Source organism: Gavialis gangeticus, unplaced genomic scaffold, assembly GCF_001723915.1.
Source record: "Gavialis gangeticus isolate Ggan-Ray unplaced genomic scaffold, GavGan_comp1, whole genome shotgun sequence".
NCBI classification, from domain to species: Eukaryota; Metazoa; Chordata; order Crocodylia; family Gavialidae; genus Gavialis; species Gavialis gangeticus.
Genome location: NW_017729032.1, coordinates 228669125 through 228680396, shown reverse-complemented (window position 1 = coordinate 228680396; position 11272 = coordinate 228669125). Strand labels below are relative to the sequence as shown.

Sequence of the window (11272 nt, the reverse complement as noted above, 5' to 3'; positions counted from 1 at the left end):
GACATGGCCACATTGTGTTGTTTATATAGAAACAAGAAAGTATGTAATTATGCATAGCAGCAACTCTATGTATTTTCTTAACTTTTCGTGCTTACTCATGCCTCTTCAGTGTTCCCTTAACTCAAAGATGTGGAGAGTGTTTAATTGTATAATAGGCATAGGTCAGTAATCAAATGCTTTTTGTCCTTATCTATTTCACAAAATAGGTATGGGGACAGAAGGTTTTTGTTTATGTTTCTAATGAGATTACTGTAACCTGGCGTTACTTACAAAAAATAATCTTTGTTAGGATTTTGTTTTTGGTTGGTTAGTTGGTTGATTGGTTGTTCTGGGTTTTTTTAAAGAAAAAAAATCACAACAACAAACCAAACACACACATTAAAAGCTGTTATAGATATAAACCTTGACCACAAAATCAAAATCCTTTGGGAGGAACATGCTTCGTGTTTAGCTGTTGTTTACAGCTACTGGCTCAAAGCAGTTATTCATTTTAAGAATAATGACTTTTATGAGGGTTTTTAAATAGCCCTCTCTCCTTGTTTTGATTGCATTCGGTACAGATTATACCAGCAAAGCAGAAATAATACATCTTTTGACCTCTTTCATTGACCTTATAAACTTATTAAGATCTCTTTTGTCAGGTTCATAATTACATTATTTGCATTGTCAACAGAATTATTTCCTGTACAATATTTAATGCTTGGGAAGCAACATGGATGAGTCAAGATCTTTACTGAAAGCAGTCTCTTTAATTCAAACCAAATGAGCAAAAATTGTACCGCCACTGACAGCCTATGTTTGACAATGAGCTGATAGGGTAATTTCTATACATTTATTTAGTAGTATGACACTTTCCACATTTCTGACATTATCAATATTGTTTTAACATGTTAGTATATGATACACGAAAATTCATACGCTTCATACATTCATATAAGATGAGAATTTGACTTTGTTTACTAACCTTAACCTGACTTTGGATTCTGCAACGTGCATAGTCTGATTCTCCGAGGACATTTCACCAGAAGCCAGGTTTAGGGCCTTGTTACATCTTATGCTGTGAACTGCACACATGTCAATGGCTGTTTGTAGTAGCTCAAGTCTGGAGCAGTCACACTTCAGGCCAGCAGGCCTGGAGGACTGAAAGGTAAGAATTCCTGCTCCTCCCCCCATGGGATTCTGGGCTTCTCTGTTTCCCTCTGGGGCTCCCCTGCTTTCCACCACTGCTGGGGCTCCCCCCCAGCTCAGGTTTCCTCCATACCCAGACATAATTACTTGTGGCTGCCTGCACTATTTGCCCCAGGGGAATGGGCAGAGATGGGTTAACCTACCTGCCCAGCCACTGCTGTTGGGGGTTGATGCTCTTCTGGCCCAGAAAGTAATAGCAGCAGCTACGGCTGGGCAGGGAATTTAACCCTTCTCTGCCTGCTCTCCAGGACAGACAGCATGGACAGCCACAATTAAGCAGGGGTCAGAATGAAGAGCAGTGGGCAGGGATCTGGGATACTGGGGATGGCAGGAAGGGGTGCAATGGGCCCAATCTGATCTGGGCCAGTGGGGTAGGGTTGCAATGGGGTGTTTCTACTAAGGTGTAGCCTAGTGTGGCTGCACCTTAGTGTAACTTGAGCTTCATAGCACAGATCAGAGATAATCCTGCCCTGGAGTGGCATAACTTTGAGCCACATAACAAGTGCTTAAACCAGTTTCAGTTGTTAATGTGCATAGAATCCAGGAATTAAGAGCTCCAGGAGCTCCACAAAAATACCATGTAACAAGGCCCTTAGTCAGCACTGCAAGTCCTGTCTGCTCTAACTCCTTTCTTTTATGCCACTCCTTCAGGCCTGGCATTGGCTGCAAGAACACCAGAGTGAGGCCAACCCAACCCAGCAACAATCTTTAAACTCATCTTCAGCGGGAGCTTATCAGTCCTTGTCATCACACACCCTCCTCCTTGAGACTCCTTCCCTTCCTAGATATATTCTCCCACTCCTATGGGAAAAAATCTACACTTTCCAGCCCTAAAATGGATTTGGAAAGAAAAGGGTTGCAAGGCTAGGTTGAAGAATTTAGGGATTAATCTAATTTATGGTCTGTAACCATAGTAGGGATGCATGATCCATGATCAATATGAAGTCCCTGCCCAGTAGTTAATATCTGAGGTCCTCCACTGCCCATTTTACTGCCTGTCCTTCTTTCTCAATGACAGAGTAATTCTTCTCTCTTTGGAATAGCTTCTGATTCAAATAAAGGATGGGGTGTTCCTCCCCATTCACCATTTAGAACAACACTGCACTCAACCCCACACTGGAAACACTGGTCTAAAGTATAAACTCCTTTGAAAAGTCCCAATTATACAGGACTGGTTCCTGGCATAGGAAATCCTTCAACATTTGGAATACTTATGTGCATTATCTGATCCACTGTACCTTCTGTGGGTGGTCGCCTTTCAGAAGGTCTGTGAAAGTGCCTGCAATTGATAACAATGCTAGTATAAACCATTGGTAATACCTGACCAAGCCTACAAACCAGTGTACCTGGGTGTTGGTGTTTGGTGTTAGGAACCTCTTTGGGGCCTGGACTTTGTCCACCAGTGGCTATATTTGACTGTTCCCCAAGGCGCACCCCATGTATGTGTTTTTAGCCTTACCCATGTGGCACTTGGACAGGTTTGTGGTGAGATCTGCTTCCTAGAGTGACTACAACACCACAGCTACATGGTCCAGGTGCTCTGCCCATATCTATCTGTAGTCCAAATATTCTGTTGCACCCTCCTGATTGGGCTGCAGGACCTGGTCCATCAGCCTCTGGAATTTGGCCAGAGCCCCATGCAACCCAATGGGCATTGTCTAGTATGGGTATAGATCCCAGTGTTAATGGAATTTACCATACCCTTTCATAAGCTAGAGGCTTGTAATATTCCAGATATCTCCTAGCTCATTGACCCACAGCATAGGGTATGCATCAAATTTTGAGATTGCATTGAACTTCAGAAAGTCAATGCAGAACCACAGTACCATCCCATTTTGGGAATACCAGAACTGGATTTCTCCAGTCACTGTGTGATTTTTCAATAATCCCAAGGTCCAGCATGGACTGTAGCTCCTGCTTCTCCTTCTTTCTCATTCAGTGAGGAAGGCAATGGGGCTTTTCCATGACCCCACTTCCTGATTTCATTTGGATCTGGTGGGCCGTAAGGTTGGTTCTTCCTGGAAGTGATGAAAACATTCCAGGGAACAAGTGGACCAGTCTTCAGGCTTGCTTCAGTCCTTCTCAAGTGAGGTCTCTCCCAAACAGCACTGTTTCTGTCTTGACTGTCAGACTTGCCTGTGGACCTAGCTCTGCTTTGGGAGTATAAGGGATATTAAGAGGCACTCCTGAGCCTTCCATGGTTTCAGGAGGTTGACATGATTGATTTGCTGGAGACTCTGCCAGTCCAGTTTCTTGATTTCATAGTCACTGGGCCAAACCTGCCAGATTATCTTGTATGGTGTCTGCCACTGAGCAATCAGTTTCGATTTGGATGATGGCAGTAGTAGGAGAACCCAATCCTCAAGGTTGAATTCATGAAGATGCACATTTTTATTGTACTATGCCACCAGTGTGTTAGGCCCATCATAGCTTTTTAATGGGCAAATTCACCTAGTGATTTACGTTTCTCCTGAAAGTTCAATATATAGAAGACCACATTATTGTCTTGCTGGAGTTGTTCTTCCCATATTTCCTATAAAAGATCCAGGATTCACTGAGGTTGTGGCAGTAGAGCAGCTCAAATGTTGATGCCTTGGCTACCCCCTGGACTGCAAATAGCAGAGTTGGAAGCAACTGTTCCCAGTGGCAGGCATCCATGGCTACACATTTTGTTAACATTTCTGTAAAGGTTTTATTGAAGCATTCTGTAAAACCATCAGTTTGGGGGTGGCAGACAGAAGATCTTACCAATTTAATTTTGTATAGCTTATACATCTGCTTTATGGTCTGGGCTATGAACACTGGTTCTTTGGTTACTAATAATTTTTCAGGGCCCACCTGCAAGAACACCTTCATGAGCTCATGAGGCTATGACTTTGGCTGTAATCAACTGAAAGGGTACAGTTTTGAGATAGCACATAGCAGAGTTGGCAATTACCAATATGTATTTATAGCCAGCTTCACAGGAGTCAATCACATTGATCCCAATCTGCTCAAAGGGAACATCCACTAATGGCAAATGGTTCAGAAGTGTTGACTGGGCTCTGTGTGGGGTGATAAGCTTACAATCTTGGCAGGAAATGCAAAAGTCCAGTGCATCTTTATAGATGCCTGGCCATAAAATAATCAGTCCAGGATGTGGCTCAGGGTCTTTTTCCTTTCCCAGATGCCCTGAACATGGGACAGAGTGGGAAAAGCACATGATCTCTTGCAAGTAGGGTTTTAGAACCAGGATCTGGATTTCCCCAGTCTTTTTCCAGCTAATAGAGCTTCTTCCCCTGCAATTCAAAGTGAGCAAAAAATGTGACTTCTTATGGGTTAGCTACTTCCCCATTGACACTGCCCAGCTGAGTGTTTTGTCTGCTTTTTGCTCAGTCACAAAGTGGGGTGCCTTGGCTAGAAGCTTTGACCCCTGTACAAAAAGGATCCCTTCTTCCACCTGTTATTATACTTCCTACAGGGGTTCCCTGGATACAGAGGGCCCTTCTCCAGGAGTGTCCTGTGCTAGAGGAGTCCCAGTTTCTTCCTGGGTCTGCATGTCCTCAGTGGTCTCTTGGGGTCACTCCCCTGAACTCATGGCCTCCCCTACCTCCATGAAGACTATCTACTGCCTGACTGGGGGGTTGGGCCCTGAATTGTGGCTTGCCCAGTTTGCTTAAGGGAAGCCACAGCCCTTTTAAGAGTTCCATGAAGCCTTCCTAATCTCAGCTGTAGATAACATGATAGGCTAATAAGTCTGCCAGGCCTACCAAGCTTGCCTTTGGGTAACTTCCCACAGATAACTGTACCCAGGCCTAGGAATAAGGCAATAAGGTCTTACCTTGGTCCTGGGGAAGCTTTTTGAGAGAATTATTCTGGTGCATGTCTACGAGGGGCCAACAAGGGAGTCTATGCTCAGGGCAATGAACATGGGTTCATTAGGGGCAAGTCTTGTCAGACCAACCTGGTGACCTATTATGACCAGGTCACCAAATCCTTAGATGCAGGTGTTGCAGTGGATATAGTCTTTCTGGACTTTAGGCAGGCCTTCAACACTGTCTCTCACCCCATTCTCATAAAAAAATTAGGAGATTGTGGTGTTGATACCTACACAGTCAGATGGGTCACTAACTGGCTGGTGGACTGCACCCAGAGAGTGGTGGTAGATGGGTCTTATTCGACTTGGAGGGATATGGGCAGTGAGGTTTTGCAAGGCTCTGTCCTTGGGCCCGCACTGTTCAACATCTTCATCAGCAACTTGGATGAGGGGGTAAAAAGCACCCTGTTCAAATTCACAGATGACACCAAGTTATAAGGAAAAGTAGGCATGCTTGAAGGAAGGAATAGGCTGCAATCAGATCTAGACAGGTTACAGGGGTGGGAGGATGAGAACAGGATGGGATTCAACACTGACAAGTGCAGGGTAATGCACCTGGGAAGGAAGAACCAGCAGGTACCTACAGGCTGGAGAACTCCTCTCTCATCAGTGCAGAGGCAGAAAAGGATCTTGGAGTCATCTTTGATGCCAAAATGAACATGGGCCAACAGTGTGGGGACGTGGTCAGGAAGGCCAACTGTACCTTGTCATGCATCCAGAGATGCATCTCAGGCAGGTCCAAGGAGGTGATACTCCCCCTCTATGCGACACTGATCAGGCTGCAGCTGGAGTACTGCGTCCAGTTCTGGGTGCCACACTTCAGGAGGGATGTGGACAGCATGGAAAGAGTCCAAAGGAGGGCCACCCACATGATCAGGGGTCAGCAGGGAAAGCCCTTACGAGGAGAGACTGAGGGACCTGAACCTGTTCAGCAAGAGGAGGCTGAGGGGGGACATGGTGGCTGCCTACAAACTCATCAAGGGAGATCAACAGCAAGTAAGTAGAGCCCTTTTCTCCCCAGCACCACCTGGGGTGACAAGGAACAATGTTAATCTGATGGAGAATAGGTTTAGGTTAGAGATCAGAGGGTCCAAAGGAGGGCCACCCACATGATCAGGGGTCAGCAAGGCAGGCCTTACAAGGAGAGGCTATGGAACCTGAACCTGTTCAGCCTCCACAAGAGAAGGCTGAGGGGGGATCTAGTGGCAGCTTACAAACTAGTCCAGGGGGACCAGCAGGCATTGGGATAGTCCCTGTTTCCCTGAGCGCTCCCAGGAGTGACTAGAAACAACAGATACAAGCTAGCGGAGAGTAGATTCAGGCTAAACATTAGGAGGCGCTACTTCATTGTCAGGGTGGCTAGGATCTGGAACCAACTTCCAAGAGAAGTAGTCCTGGCTCATCCCCCACGCGTCTTTCCAAGAAGCCTACATGAACACCTGGCCGGGGTCATTTGACCCAGTGTCCTTTCCTGCCACGGCAGGGGGTCAGACTTGATGAACTACTCAGGTCCTTTCCGACCCTACCAACTATGAAACTATGAAGTTTCTCCCCTGCCCTGTCCAAATCCCCTTTGTAGCATGCCCACATTCTCGACCAAAATTGCAATGGGGAACCAAGACAGCTCCCATGCAACAGTATGCCCAGGCACCCAGACTAACCTAGAAATCTGCATAGTCTGGTTCTCAGAGGAGATCTGATCAGGAGCCAGGCTTAGTCAGCACTGAGAGTCCTCTCTGCTCTGACCCTGACCCACTCCTGCAGGTCTGGCATTGGCCAGCCCAGCAACTCTTTTTAACTCCTATCTTACTAGGAACTACCCAGTCCACACCATCACAGTACATATAGATTTTCTACTTGCTCCATAAAAAATGTGCTCGCTCCTGCTAATTAGCAAGTAATATTATTTTACAGAATATAATACTATCTATGGCAGAGGTGGGCAACATTTTTTGGCTGGAGTGCCCAAAAACCCACAAGGTCTACCTTGTAAGGTGCCAGAGTGCCAGCACACCACAAAAACAAAACTTAGGGTATATGGCAGGATGCACTGCATATTTAATACAGTTAATAATCATAAATGTTAATAATTCTTTTACAGTAAATGCTAGGTTTTCTAAAAAATTCTTAACCTGGTGACAATAAATAAAACTTCATGTACTGCCTTTGTACTTGTGAATTTTTTTCTTATTAAGCAAGTTGTGATGAGAGGGGGAAGAGAGGAGCAGGGAGCAGCAGGCATTAAGGTAGTCATCACAGGCAGGCTGGCCTGGCCAGGCCCTTGGGAAGGCTGCAGGCAGAGCAGACTGGGGGTCAGGTGGGGCCCCAGGTGCTGCAGGGCTCTGCAGACTCAGAGCATAGTGGATGGGGGCGTGGTCCCAGCAGCACCAGAGTTGGGGCCCAGCTGGCCTGCACAGCTCCTCAGGGGTGGGGTGCAGCCACTCTTCCCATGGAGGGATTCTGTCTGGCTGAGGCAGGACTCTGGGCTCAAGGTGCTACCTGCTTGACCTCTCTGCATGGCAGGTACAGTGAGAGTGGGAGCTGCAGTGTTTCCCAGGGAGCAGCCACCGCAGCCGGTGCTCAGGGCCAAGATGGCTGGGTGCCTGCAGTGCAGAGGCTCTGTGCAGTGCCTGTCCTAGCCCCAGCCCCTTGAGAGGGATGGGCAAGGCTGGGGCCCAGGCAGCCTGGGGCAGTTGTGGTGGCTCTTCCCAGGGTCCAGAGGGCTCCCACAACCAGGCCCTTGCACCGGGGATGGCTCTACCCTGCTTGCACTGTGCCCAGCATGCAAGGAGGCTGATCCATGAACTGGAAGCCCCCTGAGCCTAGCACCCTTCCCCAGCCAGGCAGCATTCCTTCATATGCAGCACCTGCCAGGGCCCTGTCCACCTGCAGCTCCCTCCAGGGGCCAGCCAGGCTGGAGGGTGCTGCCTGGAAGCAAGGGGCGGGAGCAGTAAAACACAGACAGCATCCCTGCCTGTGTTTTCCTGGCTCTGCCCCAATGCCTGCCACAGATTTAGGACTTGTGGCTGCAATTTTTTTAACAATTTCCTTGCATGCTTCCCAGCATGCCAAGAAAAATGTCTCCACATGTCACTAATGGCATGTATGCCTGCGGTTGCCAACCCCTGATCTATAGCTATTTTCCCTAACAATATTTTGTCCATCTTGAATTTTTTATGCAAAGGGAGTAGAAATATCATAGATAATTGAAACTGACAATTTTTGGGGGGGAGCTCTTTCTCATGTCCTGATAATTATTGGTCCATAAACTGTAGAGGTAACAAGATGAGTTCAAGAGATTGATTTTTCTAACAACTGAAGAGGAAAGCAACTTTGTTGTCCTCAGCTCATTATGTTCTGCCAGACTCTTGTCAATTTCACAAGATTTGACAATAGTTTCTGTGACCAAAAATGTCATCATTAAGTGAGAAAAATGAGCGCAAAGTCACTTTGTCATCTTTGTCTTATAAATAATTTGTGAACATGCAAGTTTTCATGAGTTCTAGGTTGAGATGAGATTTCTTATCTCAGAACTCTGAAAACCATTATTAACAGCTCCCTGAAAGAGAAAGAATAAAAGAAGTTTTTTAGACATTTATTCTAAAAATATTTTTTAAAACATAAAAGTAAACAACCTCATAATTGCCTAGCCAAGAAAGCATCAGAAAATCATACATAAATCTGCCCATCCAATTTACATCATAAGGAGAGAATGAACACCCTCATCCTCACCAAAAGGTCACACTTTTAGGACTAGATAGCCATAGGGAGGAAGGAAGGAAGGACTTTTGTCTCTGCTTGGTAAGCGGCCAACCTTTTTGTATCTCTGAACCCCTAAATAAAGTAGTTAAAAAGAGATACAAAAAGGTTGGCCACTTACCAAGCAGAGACAAACCAAAACACACCATGTTATTGCGTTCATCTCATCACACCATGAGAGACACCTTTGCTATATTTCTCCTCGTATCTTACATGTTATTAGGCGATCAGAACGCCGGCCACACAGTCATATCTATAAATAAATTATTTCTACCCTGCTCTATCTAGTCATACACATGACAACACCTTCAGTTTCCCACACAAAAAAGAAAACAAAAAAGTAGCCAGGTGAGGGCCCAGGGTGTGGCACAAGCTGAAAGTCGTAGTCTGACACCAAGCCTGCCCAGTCGCCCAGACCAGTCATGACATCAGGGCACATATTTGAGATGGCCATCCTCCACATGGCACAATGCTCCCTCAAGGGCCTAGTGTATCTCAAAGGCGGGCACCACCCACCGGAGCACAGCGTACTGAAACTCCAGCAAGAGGTGTGCCTGCACCATGAGGTGGAAAAACCTCAGGCTTCTCAGCCGGTCCCGGCAAGCTGGTTTCAGCAGCTCCTGAGGATGGCCATCTTGGCCTGACCCAGTAAAAAGTTGGCAAGGCAGATGGGGCCATTCTTAGTTGCCCAGTATGGATAGAAGCACACGTAGGTGGTCTCCGAGAGGCTCCTGCCCAGCGCTTGCAGCAGCAGCTCAAGGGTGACAAAGAGCTGCCACAGGTGGAGACAGTTGAGGAAGGCATGAAAGAGGGTCTCCTCAACACCCCCCAGGCAGAAGAGCCAGGCCATAGAGGCAGCTGGGTCGAAGTGGGACACAAACGTGCCAGGGGCTAGGATGCCATGCAGCAACCGCCACTTCAGGTCACCAGTCTTCTTGGCAGTTGGTGACTTATACCATGTGTACCACGCTGGGTGGGCTGGTGGGGAATCTGGAGGCCCCAGGCGCCATCGCCACAGTGTATTGGGGTGGCCCACCATCAGCTGGGCATGGCAGACATGTACTGCCCAGGCATATAGGCTTCTACATGACGGAAAAGCAAAGGGGCAACCCGTGTCACTGTCAGGAGGCACAGGGAGTGTCAGCAGGGTGCCAGGTACACCAGCCAGCTTTCCAGCCACAGCCGGGGTGGCTAGCATCATGAGAAAAACCTCGCTGAGGACATCTGTGGCACAGGGGACCTGGCCTGCCCAGAGATGGCTGTCCAGGGTGGCTGTCACCTCCAATGGGAAGGCAACCTGGATGTCACACAGGAGATGGCCCATGCTGTGGATGGAGCGCATGCCCAGCTGGGTGGTCAAGGCCTCAGGTGAGAGCAATGCTGACCAAGCGGGGTCAAGGAGATGGCTCAGGCAGAGGACATGCGCCTGGATGAGAATGGCTATGTGGCTGGCAGAGGCCAGGTTTGGCATGGGGCACCTCAGAGCTGGGTTGTGCACCAGGGGTTCCCTCAGCAGCTGCGGGCTGGAGGCAGAAGGTGGCCTACAAGGCTCGTACCATGCTGTGGTAGAAAGCTGGAAGCACCGCCCAGTTCAGAAGTGCAAGGTCCAACAGGAAGAGCTCCCAGTCAAAGCCGAGGGCCCCCACCCTCTGCAGGAACCGGCACACCATTTCTTGCCAAGGTAGATGCTTCTCGCCATGCAGGAGTCATTGAAGGGCCTGCTGGCAGAAGGAGGCCACCTTGCTCACAAGGTCAACCAAACTCTGGCCCCCCTCAGCTACAGGTAGTTAAAAGACAGCTCGTGGGAGCCAGTGGTACCCAACCCCCAAAAAATCAACCAGGGGGCGCTGGAATCTTTTGAGTAGGTCTGATGGCATATTGAGTATGCCGGTGCCACAAGGTCACCACCGCCAGGTTATTCGCAATGAGGACACATCCACAGTAAGAGATACTGGGTAGGTCCAAGTGCCACTGTTGTAGGTGGGCATCTACCCCTTACTCGAGGCCATCCCAGTTGCACACCATGAAGATTGATGGCCCTAGGAACATGCCCAGGACTTTAAGGTCCTCACAGTGCCAAGTGAGACCCCCTGACAAATCTGGGGGGGGGCACACTGATCCACGCACCAAGAAGCAGGGTATCACTCTTGGCCCAGTTGATACAGGCTGAGGAGATGCATTCATAGGCTCAGCAGCAGTCTGTCAGGGCCTCCACATCTTCCTGGGTGTTGAGGAAGATAGTCATGTCATCTGAATATGCTGATAGCTGGAGCGGAGGGGCAATGGACAGGCCCATGGCCGATGGCAAGGCCATGCAACTCGGACAGTGCTGCAGTGCATGCAGCAGTGGCTCAATGGCCAGGGCATACAGCATGCCCAACAGGAGGCAACCCTGATGGATGCCTCTGCATGTGGGAAATGGGGCACAGAACACCCTGTTCACCTGGAGTAGACTGGAAGTGTCAAATC

General features: G+C 48.1%; 1 long non-coding RNA gene across 1 annotated transcript; it reads left to right on the top strand.

Annotated features, from left to right (window-relative positions):
- Positions 1-2306: 2306 nt before the first annotated feature.
- Positions 2307-10472, top strand: LOC109302583. The gene is made up of 4 exons (XR_002098853.1): positions 2307-2316; positions 3600-3602; positions 9986-9990; positions 10320-10472. It is a non-coding gene; the product is annotated as an uncharacterized LOC109302583 (long non-coding RNA).
- The last annotated feature ends 800 nt before the right edge of the window (positions 10473-11272 follow it).